This window comes from Polypterus senegalus, chromosome 13 (assembly GCF_016835505.1).
Source record: "Polypterus senegalus isolate Bchr_013 chromosome 13, ASM1683550v1, whole genome shotgun sequence".
In the NCBI taxonomy this organism is placed as follows: Eukaryota; Metazoa; Chordata; class Cladistia; order Polypteriformes; family Polypteridae; genus Polypterus; species Polypterus senegalus.
This window is the reverse complement of record NC_053166.1, coordinates 34904820-34919480: the sequence shown is the minus strand read 5'-3', so window position 1 is coordinate 34919480 and position 14661 is coordinate 34904820. Positions and strand designations below refer to the sequence as shown.

At 39.5% G+C, this 14661-nt stretch overlaps 1 protein-coding gene across 3 annotated transcripts in view; it reads right to left on the bottom strand.

The window, feature by feature from the left end:
- Positions 1-14661, bottom strand: part of htr4 (5-hydroxytryptamine receptor 4) — a 485679-nt gene that overhangs the window by 344733 nt on the left and 126285 nt on the right. The gene's annotated exons all lie outside the window — the stretch shown is intronic.

Here is a 14661-nt window from a genome sequence, read left to right as displayed (position 1 = left end):
GCTTTGTCCAGGTGGCTTTAAGTCAGGTGCCTACTGTGAGGCAGCAATGCTCAATATGTACCACCATACTACCCTCCTGTTACAGTAGAATGGAAAAACTAATAAATATGCAAAGAACCCTTTTAAAGTAAAAAAAAATTCCCATCATGCCTGATTGAAAAGCACCAAGTGGAATCAATTGTAATTTCTGAAGACACAAATTAGACATTACTCCAATTAAAGGATGAACAAATACATATGTGATTTCTTGTAAATGGCTCAACACATTATTGAAGATGTGTTTAGATGCCAGCCACTGTAAGGAGAGCTTCACGTTTCATTTCACATAGTTTAACTCTTGATGATGTGATTTTTTTAGCCCCATTTTATTATCAATGCCATGTGCCTGCTAGCAGGTTAGGTGTTTAAGAGGGCCATCTGCAGCAGGGAATCACTGACCATGCTGGGTTACCTGCCGGGTAGGAGACCACCAATAACACGTCAGCCAAGATCACCTTACACTGCTCATTACTCTGCGGGGCTTGAAAAAGAAAAGTAGTTTTGCATGGACATTCATTTTCCTAATTCGTGTGTTTTCATTCCAATTCGTGATAAATATTGAGTAAATTCAATACTGTGTTCCTCACCTGTATTACGCCAGAAATAGCTCTATTTTTCCTTGACTTTTAATATTAACTAACTATAATTTATGTCTGTAAAGAAACTATTTCTGTAATGAGAAATTGTAGAGATATTAATGCATTGTGGTATTCCATTACTGAATTAGCTTAATCTAGTTCAAGATCACAGAGTGGCAGAACCCAAACCTCTCAGCATTGGATGTGAGACAGAAGTCAGCCCTGGACATTGCCCCAGTCCATCACAGGGTACATGCAGTTGCCTACACAAATACACTCTCATACTGGATAAGCTCAGGGCTGCTACTTAAGAAACACACATTTCTTTGGGATGTGGAAGAAAAACTGGAAAACCAGAGGAAAACAACAAGCAGACCACATGTGAGTAGTCATAGTGCGTATTTTATGTGGATACACCAAGGAAAGTTCTGGTTGCTGCACACAAACTGAGGTGTCTTCCTTTTTCACCTACAGATTTGAAGAGAAGGCTCTAATGGCAAACTCTCAGAGCTTTGTAATGCAGGAGTTCTGCTAAACAGCCAATCAGATTACATATTTATATCACATGATTTATATAGCAAAGACTGTGGCAGTAGTACATGCTGCTCCACTTTCACAACATCCATCCATCCATCCATTTTCCAACCTGCTGAATCCGAACACCGGGTCGCGGGGGTCTGCTGGAGCCAATCCCAGCCAACACAGGGCACAAGGCAGGAACCAATCCTGGGCAGGGTGCCAAGCCACCGCAGGACACACACAAACACACAAACACACCGAGCACACACTAGGGCCAATTTAGAATCGCCAATCCACCTAATGCCTATTATAAAACACACCTATTTCATGCCATCATTACGCCCGAGTACAATAAGCCTCCCACAACTCTATACCCCTACCCATAGTGCAACGTTGGTCCAGGAGGGCTGTAGTGGTTGCAGGTTTTTGTTCCAACCCAGTTGCTTAAATAGAAACCAATGATTGCCAATAACAGGTCTTATTTAATTGTGTGTCTTGTTAGTGTTTTCATTTTGTCATGTCAGGTCGTTCTTCTATGGTAGATTTTTTACTTTCCAAAAATATGATCCAAATGATTGATTTGAAGCCTTAAATGAATGACTGATTCTCAGGCCTTTACCTTTTCGCTCTTCTGTTTCCTTCCAAATATTTTATTAAGCCAGACAGTCCACGATGAACATACATAGGTGTCCATGGAGACAAGCAGGATGGTAAACTGTTGTTTCCTGTTTTAGACTAAAATAAGTAATAAAGTATGGGAAATCTAAACAAGAAAGACAATATTGCTTGATCAGTAAATGCTTCATTCAGAAACTAACTTTTTATTAAAAAATTGGGTTGGAACAAAAACCTTCAGCCACTGCATCTCTCCTGGACCAATGTTGCTCATCCCTGCCATGGGGTAAGAACATTTTATAAGAACAATGCACAAGATATGCCTTAAAATGGGTGCACTGAATAAGATAAAAATGACTGAGCAGGTCTCGCAATAAACTGTAAGTCATATGTGGCAATGGCCACTGAAAATCATTGGATGTGTGCAGTGTGATTGGCTCATCAAGAGATCTGACATCTGGAAGCCTATAGCTAAACTACATTGGACTTGAAGGCAAAAACCTGGAAGAAAAGCCTTAGCCACACCTCTAGCCCTGACTGGCTCCACCCCTTCTGGTCCCCAGTTATGAAAGATTTACCCAAACAGGAAGTCGCCATTCATTTTAGGACCAGCTCAGTTCAAACACATCTCACAGTGACCAAAGTTGCTATGTTGCAATTCTTTTATTGTTTTGAGCTATGTAGCCATCTGGCAATTAAACCAGGATTCCTTCTGGGGATAAGTCAGCTTACAAAATTAAGGTGGGATTACTGATGGACTGATACAAGTGCAATAATCTGTGTCTTAATTGAATGGTCGATTGCTATAATTTTGTTAATCCCCGAGGAAAAATTATCTTTTCACACGACCCTTAATGTAGATAAGACTAAAGGGATAACTGTTGACTTCTAGAAGACTTATGCACATGGATGGCTTCATGGTGGTTCTTGGTGTGTGCCTGGCTGCTGACCTTATCTGAACAATTAGTGGAACCTCCATAAAAGGACTGCACAACTGATCAAATATTAATTATAATTACAATTCTGACTGCCTCAATATACTGTAAAGATCTGGGAAAGAAATTGCCACTGGGCAGAGTGTTGAGTTATAAATCTCTCACAGATTGAGCTTTCCCAGCTCTAAATGGCAAATGAGTGTTGTAAACAAGCGCAGACACATTCACTAAAAGGGAGTGCACTGGCAAATCAGAATCACTTGCATCATAGAACTTTGTGCAAAATGATAAACATATTTTTAGGGATCTGATCCCAAACAATATCTTTTAAAAAGTGTGCATATATTCCTTTGCTGTTTACAGCAGATTATAGAAAAATTGGGAAGTGTAAGTAGTGTTGAACATAGATCACCTGACACATGTTTAAGTACCAAAATCAAGAGAATTGTCCTTCATTTGGAAAAATTTTGTTTTTAAAAGTGTACTGCCCAAACATTTAGACAGCCATTTAAAATTTAACTGCATATTTCCATATGAAGAGTTTGTGAAAGTTAAGCAAGCAGTACCAAGTGCCAGTAACGCTGGGTCTGCGACAAAGTTAACTGTCTCTAGTATAAGTAAAAAAGAATACCAGTCATCTTCACATTTCATTTATCAAAGACAAAGCTCCTTGCAAAACAGTGCACAACGGAGGTTTTACAGAATTGTCAACACTCATGGTATGAGAAGTCATCCCCTCCTGCAATTATTCTTCTGACGTCACACTGCCTTTACTTTATTCCAAATATCGGACAAAAATCAAATAGCTTAATGCAACTACAACCGATCTGTGGTGGAGTAGAACTATGGAAGCATAACAGTTCATTCTATTAATGAGGAATACACATTGAAAAGCACACACTTACAGTGCTGCTTATTTAAACGAATGCGCCTTTCATTACAATACTTCCTGAAGAACAGGAAACAGCACTGCTCACGGTCTGAGTCTAGTAGAAGTGTGTTACAATGTGTTACTATTTAAATATTTCTTGAACTTGCAATATATTCACATTTAAGGTTTTACATACCTGTACAAGAGAACTATCAAAATGTGTTTACATTAACTTCTCAGTCTTACAATGTCATCATTTAAGATTTTATTATCTCCTTTGATTTTGCATTCACATGCAACATTTGTTTACTTAAAACAGCAGAACCCAAATGTAACATTTTTGAATGATGAGTGGCGGCGATGGCTGAAGTATCATTTATTTTGTTAAATTTGTATATCAGTAATTTACTGTGTTAAAAAACAGTTACACATATTTTAAAATAATAATGTCAAAAATAAACAAGAAACAATATTAAACACTAAATCTTTACTATTTTTAATTAATTCAGCATTTAACAATTTCAAATTAGCAATTTTGAAGCATTTCTACTATATTTTGTGTAAACAGAATACAGCATATGTAGTTGGCAAGTCAAGGTGCATATTTCATTGTACTGTTGCCAAAAATTAATAATTCTAATCAGAACAATAAAGGTAATACTTGTTTATTATTATTTGTGCCCTAAATGTGCACCCCGTTTCATGGCCCAGAAGGCGCAGTAGCATCTCTATTTCCTTCAGTGACTGAGGAAGACAAGCATACCTCCCTCTCATTTTCTCCACATTCTGCAGGGTCGCCTTCAACAGTGTTCTGACCGGCTACGTCACTGTCGGGTTTTTGGGTAACTGCAGTGTCTCTGACTGCAAAGACCTACAACGGATAGTGCACACAGCAGAAAAGATAACTGGATCTTCCCGACCCTCCATACGAGACATCTTTATCGAGCATAGCATCCTCTGTTGCATTTCAGTCAAGGTTCCTCTCGTGGCTGGGGTTCACACCCTTGTTTAATGTCTTTTTTATTTATTTTGAGCTTTTTCTTTATGTTATTGTTACTTTAGCTAATTGTTTGCTTTATTCCAGATGCATGTGTTATGATCCTTGTGTTTTGTGTGTGGTTCCCCAAGAGGCGGGGCCACCTGTCCATTACCACAAGTGACTGCCCACAGCCCTGAAAGGAGAAGGTCCCCCCACAATTTCTTTCAGTTCATTTTGATTGATCTCGTGGTGTGCTGAGTTGAGTTTTGCTTATTCTTGTGCGTTTGAGATTTTTCTGAATTTGTGAACCTGTGCTCTGTTTTTGACTTTGCCTTTTGGATTCTCTATTTGGATTTTGTTCACTATTGGATTGCATTATACCTTAGGCAACTCCTTTGCCTTTTAAGCTCCACAGAGCGTCTTTGTGTCCCATGGCATTTTTGGAAAGTAAATAATTTATTTTATAAAGATCCTGAGCTCCTTTGTTAGTAGCCGGGCTTGCCAGTTTTCCCCTCTAGTGGGCATTTTTGGGAGTTTTTGGAACTTTGTGCTTAGGACTTTGAGATTCATAGCACTGTTCTCACCCTTCCCATGGTCTCTTTGTTCTATTTCCACCTGGCAGAAGATACTTTAGCCTTTAAAACAGTTGTGCCAGGTTCTGCGCCAGCTTCTACCCCTTGGCTGTCCACCTTCTGAACTCTGTGCTGCTCTCCTGGCCTCAGATCTGCTCCTAGCAGCTTATTTGTATAAAGTAAATCAGCTACTACTATTGTTTTTATTATTAGTTGTCATCATTAATGTACACATTACTATCTCTTTTAATGTATCTATTTATCTATTATTTACTCAATTATCTATTAGAATAGCATAGTATAGTGTAGTTTAGTTTAGAAGAGCAAAGTATAGTATATTTTTTTTTATTTGTCTTACACTTGTCCTCTGTTTTGTCACACACACAGGACTATTTGTGTTTATGTTGCACTGCCTCCTAGGAGACTGTGACTGGATGGTGTGACAATAAAGTCATTTGACTTGACTTGCCCAGCCTTTTTGTTTTACGTAGACACACGCAGATGGCAAGATGGTGCCTGAATCACTATTTAAACATTAACTGAAAGGAGATAATCCAGTTCAGGGTCAAAGCAAATCTGAGCCCTTCCTGGAAGTAATGAGCACAGGACAGGAACCAGTTTTTGATGTGGTGCCGGAGCCCACATATACAGTACCTACTCACACAAGGCCCATTTTAGAATCACCACTTAACCTAACCTGGATGTCTTTAGAGATATGGGAAGAAAACCTGACACCAGAAATATGCATACACGATTTATTACATTTTAATGTATGGCAGCAGCATTACCCACTGTGCCACCATACCACCCTCATTTTTTTATCAAATCAACACCTAAAATATTTTTTCTGATGTTTCATTTATTCTACCATCTAAAAGTGGCCACAGATGTCTTTACCTCATTGAATGTTTAAGCTGCCTGTTCGAGTCACTGACCAATTAGCAGTAGGAATGAATGGTAACACATGTATAATAAGGGGATAATCAAATCAAATTTGTCACATACAAATTACACATACAGTACAATATGTAGTGAAATGCTGGGTTAATCAACTCCTATGACAGTGTGTTAAGATTAATATAAAGAGACAATAACAATAACTTTATAAGTCCAAAAATCATTAATAAATCAATAACAATATTATTATCAACAACTAAAAAGATAAGCAAGCGAATGTGAGAGAGTTAACAATGGGGGTAGTTTTAGGCATTTTCTATATTTAACATGCAGCTGGACAGGAGCTCCTCCTTAGTATCTCTGAATTGTACTTTAGACAGCGATATCATTTGCCTGACTGCAAAAGAGACTATTGTTGTGATGGTGTAATGGTGCGGGTCCTGCTCCATACTCCTTCTTCCCATTTTGGGAACCTCTTGAACCCGTCTCCATCGATAGTCATGACTGGGATGAGCTGTGCAATGAGGACACCACATGAACCAAGGGGAAGGTGCAAAAGTGTTTAGTGCTTTTATTAAAAAAAATCTAAAACTGTGTCCAAAGTCAATAATCTGTTGACACATGTACAAAAGGTGAAGGTTAAAATCAATAAATATTAATTCAAACATGGTTAAAAATCTACTGGCAGGAAGTGTTCTTTTTTTTTAACAACCTGGTGTCTTTTTCCTTCCTTTAACTGGCGGCTCCCCTGCTAATCCCTCATGGGCCTTGCAACAGAGGAGTCACCCAGTCTGCAGATACAGCTGACCCTCCGCACGTCCGGTTGCCTTCCGTCCTTCACTTCAAGAGAGGTCCAAAAAATCAACAAGCTAATTAAAAGGGCAGATTCAGTTATGAGACACACTCCGGACCACCTGAGGTAGCAAAGGAGAGAATTAAAACAAAACTGAATGCCATTATGCACAATTCTGCACATCTTCTCTCTGACACACCAACACTGTGGACTTTCAGCCAACAAATTATTTAGCAGAGTGTCAAGAAATGCAATACCAACAGTACTACACCCATATAACTGTGACTGCCCAGTCAGAAGTTTCTTTTCTTAATTTTTAAAAATTTCTTCCTTTTTTGTCATTATGGTATGTGTTCAGACCACAGTGTGTGTATTTATTTATTTACTAGCTGTACCCCGTGGCTTCACCCACATAATAATGAAACAGGACAAACTTTAAAAATCAATAGACATTGGCACTATATCCGATCGTGTTCAGCTCTGACGGGAAAGCGTCCCCTGTGTGGGGAGAAAAGCACATGGCCGTGATATCTCTGGCAATCAGCAGCTACCCTCTAAAACATATGGAGCTCTGATCTCTCTCTCAAAAATGTCAAATGTTACTCCTTAACAATCTGTAGATGATAATGTCTGTTGAACAAACAGGTATCGCTAGCTAAGCGGAGGCAAGGGGCACTCCAACACCTGGCGAGACGTAGACTAACTCAAACAGAGGCTGGCGAGTGAATGAGGAAGGCCCGGCCCCCCTGCTCTTAGGACACAGACATTCTCTTGGATTTGCATAAATACATCGGTACTGCAAGCGAACTATGGTACTTAGCGCAATGAGAGAAGTCGCAAAATCAACCGGAAAGTTCAAGCAAATTATAGAAAACTACCAGATCTAAATCCGTTAAGTAATTCTTTCGTGAAAAGCAGACAGACATACAGACAGAACATGCTTGGACCACAAAATTTTTAAAACCATTTCTTAACGAGCATCTATGGGCCAAGGGTAACATACATTTCAAATGTCAAGTCCCAAGTCCTCATGGTTTGGGAGATTTCATGATGAGTGAGTCAGTGGTATTTGGCTTTTATATATATAGATTTATTGATTTACCGAGCTCTATAAAAAGCCAAATTCCCCCCTGGGGACAAATAATGTTGTGTCTATCTATCTATTTACCTACCTATTATATAGTGCCTTACATATCTACAGTGGTGTGAAAAAATATTTGCCCCCTTCCTGATTTCTTATTCTTTTGCATGTTTGTCACACAAAATGTTTCTGATCATCAAACACATTTAACCATTAGTCAAATATAACACAAGTAAACACAAAATGCAGTTTTTAAATGATGGTTTTTATTATTTAGGGAGAAAAAAAATCCAAACCTACATGGCCTTGCGTGAAAAAGTAACTGCCCCCTGAACCTAATAACTGGTTGGGCCACCCTTAGCAGCAATAACTGCAATCAAGCGTTTGCGATAACTTGCAATGAGTCTTTTACAGCGCTCTGGAGGAATTTTGGCCCACTCATCTTTGCAGAATTGTTGTAATTCAGCTTTATTTGAGGGTTTTCTAGCATGATCCGCCTTTTAAGGTCATGCCATAGCATCTCAATTGGATTCAGGTCAGGACTTTGACTAGGCCACTCCAAAGTCTTCATTTTGTTTTTCTTCAGCCATTCAGAGGTGGATTTGCTGGTGTGTTTTGGGTCATTGTCCTGTTGCAGCACCCAAGATCGCTTCAGCTTGAGTTGACGAACAGATGGCCGGACATTCTCCTTCAGGATTTTTGGTAGACAGTAGAATTCATGGTTCCATCTATCACAGCAAGCCTTCCAGGTCCTGAAGCAGCAAAACAACCCCAGACCATCACACTACCACCACCATATTTTACTGTTGGTATGATGTTCTTTTTCTGAAATGCTGTGTTCCTTTTACACCAGATGTAACGGGACATTTGCCTTCCAAAAAGTTCAACTTTTGTCTCATCAGTCCACAAGGTATTTTCCCAAAGGTCTTGGCAATCATTGAGATGTTTCTTAGCAAAATTGAGACGAGCTCTAATGTTCTTTTTGCTTAACAGTGGTTTGCATCTTGGAAATCTGCCATGCAGGCCGTTTTGCCCAGTCTCTTTCTTATGGTGGAGTCGTGAACACTGACCTTAATTGAGGCAAGTGAGGCCTGCAGTTCTTTAGATGTTGTCCTTGGGTCTTTTGTGACCTCTCGGATGAGTTGTCTCTGCGCTCTTGGGGTAATTTTGGTCGGCCAGCCACTCCTGGGAAGGTTCACCACTGTTCCATGTTTTTGCCATTTGTGGATAATGGCTCTCACTGTGGTTCGCTGGAGTCCCAAAGCTTTAGAAATGGCTTTATAACCTTTACCAGACTGATAGATCTCAATTACTTCTGTTCTCATTTGTTCCTGAATTTCTTTGGATCTTGGCATGATATCTAGCTTTTAAGGTGCTTTTGGTCTACTTCTCTGTGTCAGGCAGCTCCTATTTAAGTGATTTCTTGATTGAAAAAGGTGTGGCAGTAATCAGGCCTGGGGTGGCTACGGAAATTGAACTCAGGTGTGATACACCACAGTTAGGTTATTTTTAACAAGGGGCAATTACTTTTCACACAGGGCCATGTAGGTTTGGATTTTTTTCTCCCTAAATAATAAAAACCATCATTTAAAAACTGCATTTTGTGTTTACTTGTGTTATATTTGACTAATGGTTAAATGTGTTTGATGATCAGAAACATTTTGTGTGACAAACATGCAAAAGAATAAGAAATCAGGAAGGAGGCAAATAGTTTTTCACACCACTGTATCTATCTATCTACTAGATATTCTATAGAAAGACTTCAAAGTCCCCATTCACAAGAATGATATGAACATTTAGCAGAGTGTCAAGAAATGCAATACCAACAGTACTACACCCATATAACTGTGACTGCCCAGTCAGAAGTTTCTTTTCTTAATTTTTAAAAATTTCTTCCTTTTTTGTCATTATGGTGTGTGTATTTATTTATTTACTAGCTGTACCCCGTGGCTTCACCCACATAATAATGAAACAGGACAAACTTTAAAAATCAATAGACATTGGCACTATATCCGATCGTGTTCAGCTCTGACGGGAAAGCGTCCCCTGTGTGGGGAGAAAAGCACATGGCCGTGATATCTCTGGCAATCAGCAGCTACCCTCTAAAACATATGGAGCTCTGATCTCTCTCTCAAAAATGTCAAATGTTACTCCTTAACAATCTGTAGATGATAATGTCTGTTGAACAAACAGGTATCGCTAGCTAAGCGGAGGCAAGGGGCACTCCAACACCTGGCGAGACGTAGACTAACTCAAACAGAGGCTGGCGAGTGAATGAGGAAGGCCCGGCCCCTGCTCTTAGGACACAGACATTCTCTTGGATTTGCATAAATACATCGGTACTGCAAGCGAACTATGGTACTTAGCGCCAAATTTAAACTCCAACTTTGCCAGGCCACCAGCTTCAGCAAGGAATCCAGGATAGAAAAAAATATCTATTTGAGTGGACAAAGTTCAACGCCTCCCAAAACTACAAAATGAGCCTCATCAAACAAGCTTGACAAGGTGAAAATTCAAGGATCATAAATAAAATAAGGAACAGAAGCACAAGTCATCCCATTAGTAATCTTAAATGAGCTCTTTTACTCCTTTACTCTCTGCTTTGAAAATTTCAGCTCTTTGGTAAAAGTCCGTCCTGAGCAGCTCCATTATTTATCGAGTCCTCAGGTGAGGTGCACAGCCTGAACTAACATTTGTGTGCCTGCAGCTCCTTTACCTCTACAAATGCCTATTGTGAGAGTGACCCTTAAGGCACAGAAATACCATGTTAGTTAACATTACCATTAGTATTTGTTTTAGAAGAATCTGTATAAATACAATGCATTTGAGTGTTTGGCAAGACAGCCAAACACAATTGAATGTAAAACTTAAGATGCTTATAATCTAAAGTTAAAATTAGTAGATGATAAACTAAATTTGTAACTAATAAGAACAGCAATTTGCTTTATATAGTTCCCTTTCACAAGGCAGGGTGAGGCATGATATGCCTCAAGAAACTCCCCTTACTGATCATCTTTAGATAAGGCTTTGTTTGCTATGAAAAAAATCATTGATGAGTATCCTTTATAACCAATATGTTTGTTTGAAGTTAAAGCAACTTGTTTTTCTTAATCAGCAGGCCCTGAGAGAGAGAAAGAGAGAGAGTTTGGGAGAATGCACTGATTACAGCGCATTGTCGCATCCACCACACGCGAACCACCCATATTGAGAACCGAGGTCAGCCATGCAACGGGTGACACCTCAGCACCACACTGAACAGTGTGAGGTTTCTTATGGTGGCCAAAGTGCCAATCCTGCCACCAACCCCGAGTTTTCCCTGCAAGTTAGAGGACATGCTTGCAGGCCCCGATGAAGAGAAAAGTTTTGAAAGAGTGTCAGCTGAAGAGATGGCATGGAATATTTTTGAGAAGAACATTTTTAATTTGTTCCCCATTAACACTGTATTTCTTATTCTTTGAAGTCTCTAGAATTGTTTGTAGCCCTAGTCTGATGTGAGAGCTATTATAGCTCAAATGTATTGTATGGAGGATTTAAATTGATAAAGAGAATTGTATAAAGCTGTTTCAATTAGTTGTTTATTCAGTATATTACAGTAGTTATTTTGATGATCTGGCTTGGTAAAACTAGACAATAAAGTAAAAATACAACAAGAGCACACATACAGTAATTGGGGGTGATCAGTAGGGATAGCTCACACTCAAGAGAGCAGACGGTTAGAAAGCCAAAGTCACCATGGGATGCTATGTGGGTCTGTTCTAGAGAAGCCTAAACAAGCCTGGTGTTCATGCCAGCCTCACTTACCAGCTTGAGAGTAGCTACTGAGAATTATAGCTCAGGAGTGAGGAGGGACAGTTAGCCTTGCTTTGTACACCCACAGCTATACAGGTGACACACAGCTTTACTTATCTATAGCTTCTGATGACCCTGATTCTCTTGGCTCTCTGATCCAACGTCTTCATTCTGTTTCTGATTGGATGACTAGTAATTTTCTCAAGCTTAATAAGGAAAAAAAAAAAAAATAGAAATCTTAGCTGTTGGCAAAAATGCCAATAGTCACTGGGCATGTCACATTACGTGAACGGCTTCATGAAAACATCATGCTGGCTACCTTCGACTCACTAAGTTTTTATAAACAAAGGCTATTTCTGAAAATCACTGGAAAGTCATCTAATGTGAAATGCTCTTTACATTATATTGAACAGAAGAAACATTTGCCTTTACTTCTTTTTTGCCATGTAGTTTATTGTCTGGCAATTAACAGCTCATGTCTAGGTGTAAGTCAGCAAAGATGAGAGGAGACATCCTCAATAAGTTCTGTTTATAGGGTAGTCTTGAGTGAAACAGTACTATATGAGCCTGATATGGCTGACAAGTCTCATGTTAGGTTAGCAGAAACACAGCTTTAATAGATAATCTGTGCAAAGTGTAGTCTTCGGTGAAGCGCTACTATAGATAAGTAGGTACCTTAGTGAATGAAGTGACAAATGCCTTGTGGGTACATTGTGGATTACAATCCTGTCCAGGTTAAAGCACTACATGTTATGACAGTTTGGAGTATATACTCCCAAATAGTAAAGAACCAAAGGTTTAGGGTCAGTGTAAAATATTAAACGTGGTGTAGTCAAGTGGGTGGAGTGTAGTGGCAGTGTTGTGCAGAAGATCAGGGCTGTGTGAAAGATAAAGTTCAGCTGATGGCACCAAAAACTGCTCTGTCTGTAGGGTGGGGGGATGGGATACCAGACTGCTTGCTGCTTATCGGCACATTTACAGGACAAAAGACACTGACAGAGAGGTGAGAATGGATTTAAGGTGGGCCGGATTTACAAGCTTTCTCATATGCTCTGGTAATTCTAGTGTTAAAGGCAATCCCTGCATGCCAGAGAGAAGGAGTTCTTCTATTGCTCTGTCTGGAGAGTAACTTCTCCTAAAGGCCTTTATTATCCAGGTGTCACAGTTTTGCAGCAGGCCATCAGCAGTTATCACGGTGCAAATAAAATGACTAGGATGAGTTGTAGAGTGATTCCATGACAAAACACTGGGATTAAATCTCATGCCTGAATGTCATCCATATGGAGTTTGGACATGTTTCCTGTGTTTGGTACTCTGGTTTTGCCATTACATTTTTAAAGATGTGTATGTTAGATTGATTGGCAGTTGCACATTGGCTGAAATGAGTGTGTTTGAGTAAGCCTTGCAATGGACTGTTACCTGCTCTGCTTCCGGTGCTGCTGAGAAAGTCTGTGGCCCCCACAACTCTGATCAAGCGGGATTGAGAATCCATTTTCTGACGCTTCTCCAAGTCCGGGTTACAGGGGCAACAGTCTGAGCAAAGATGCCAAGATGTCTCTTTTCCCTGCCACCTTCTCCAACTACTCCAGGGAGATACCAAGGCATTCCCAGACTAATTGGGAGATATAATTTCCCCAGCATGTTCTGGGTGTGTCCAAGGTCTCCTTCCAGTTGGACATGCCTGAAAATCCTCCCCAGGGGGGCATACACGAGGCATCTTTATCAGATGCCTGGATCTCTTCAACTTTCATGCAGAGGAACAGTGGCTGTACTTTGATCTCCTCTTGAATGTCCTTCGAAACCCTGTGAAAGGAGCTCATTTATACTGTTTGTATCTACATTGTAGTTGTTTTGTCTACTACACAAAGTTTGTGACCATAGGTGGTCAGCTCTTTCTTTACCATAACATGACTTTGCACATCACTCTGACTGGCCTGTTGATCTCCCACTCCCTTCTTCCCTCACTCATGAACAAGACCCTGAGATACTTAAACTCCTCCAATTGCACCACCCTTTTCCAGGTGACGTTTGAGCATAACAGGAGGTTTTTCATATACATTAGTATTCCATATGATCTAATGAGACTTGTGGCAATTTTCTACTTCTGCCTTTATTGCATTCTACTTTAATATAACGTTAAAGCAAAAGGTGATATTTAACCATCCACTTGTGTGTATTGCTAGCACCTCGTTGTGCTGAGTGGATTGTCTTTGAGACCTTAACAGTTTCCGCACTTGAGTCACCAATAAATTTAATAACACAAATGCTTATCTTTTCCAGATAGAAATAGCTTCTATTTCCTCTTTACATTTCCACGTTTGTATACCTGTTTTTTTAATAACATACAACCTATTATGCAAGCTGTGGAGCACCCCAGCTCTTTTTCTCACAAGAAAAGCATCTTCATTTAAAAGCATCTCTGTAATTATGTAAAACACTGTTCACTCTCCAAATGTGAATAAATTAATTTTCCTTTCCATTTAGATGCTAATTTGGGTTTAATGATGTATGTGTGAGTGTCTGAAACAGCAATGCACCTATAGCTTGTCTAGGATTTTTATATTCAGGGTGACATCTAACAAAAGTTTTGATCAAAACAAACAAGGAAAAAACCTGCATATTTTAGAAAGGCTAGCAATTTGCATCTCATTTTCATTTTACTCAAAAAAGCAGTAAATGGAAGTCTATATTCATCTCTTCTTGAGTGAGCATTTAGCTTCTCTGATGCATAGTACATTCTTAAGATGCTTGATACTGTATATGTGCCTACAAGACTTTCCTCATAAGTGGCTTTGTCTACAAGTTATGACACTCTAAATCATTCATATGATGAAGCTCCATTCCACTGCTCACACCAACTTATAGCTAAAATATACTGTAGCACTCCCTGCTGTTTTCTTCTGAGCTCCAAACAGAAACCAATTCCAATTTGACCCACATAGCCTTTACCAGGACAAGCTGCTTAGCAAATTAGGAATCATTCAATCAGCAGA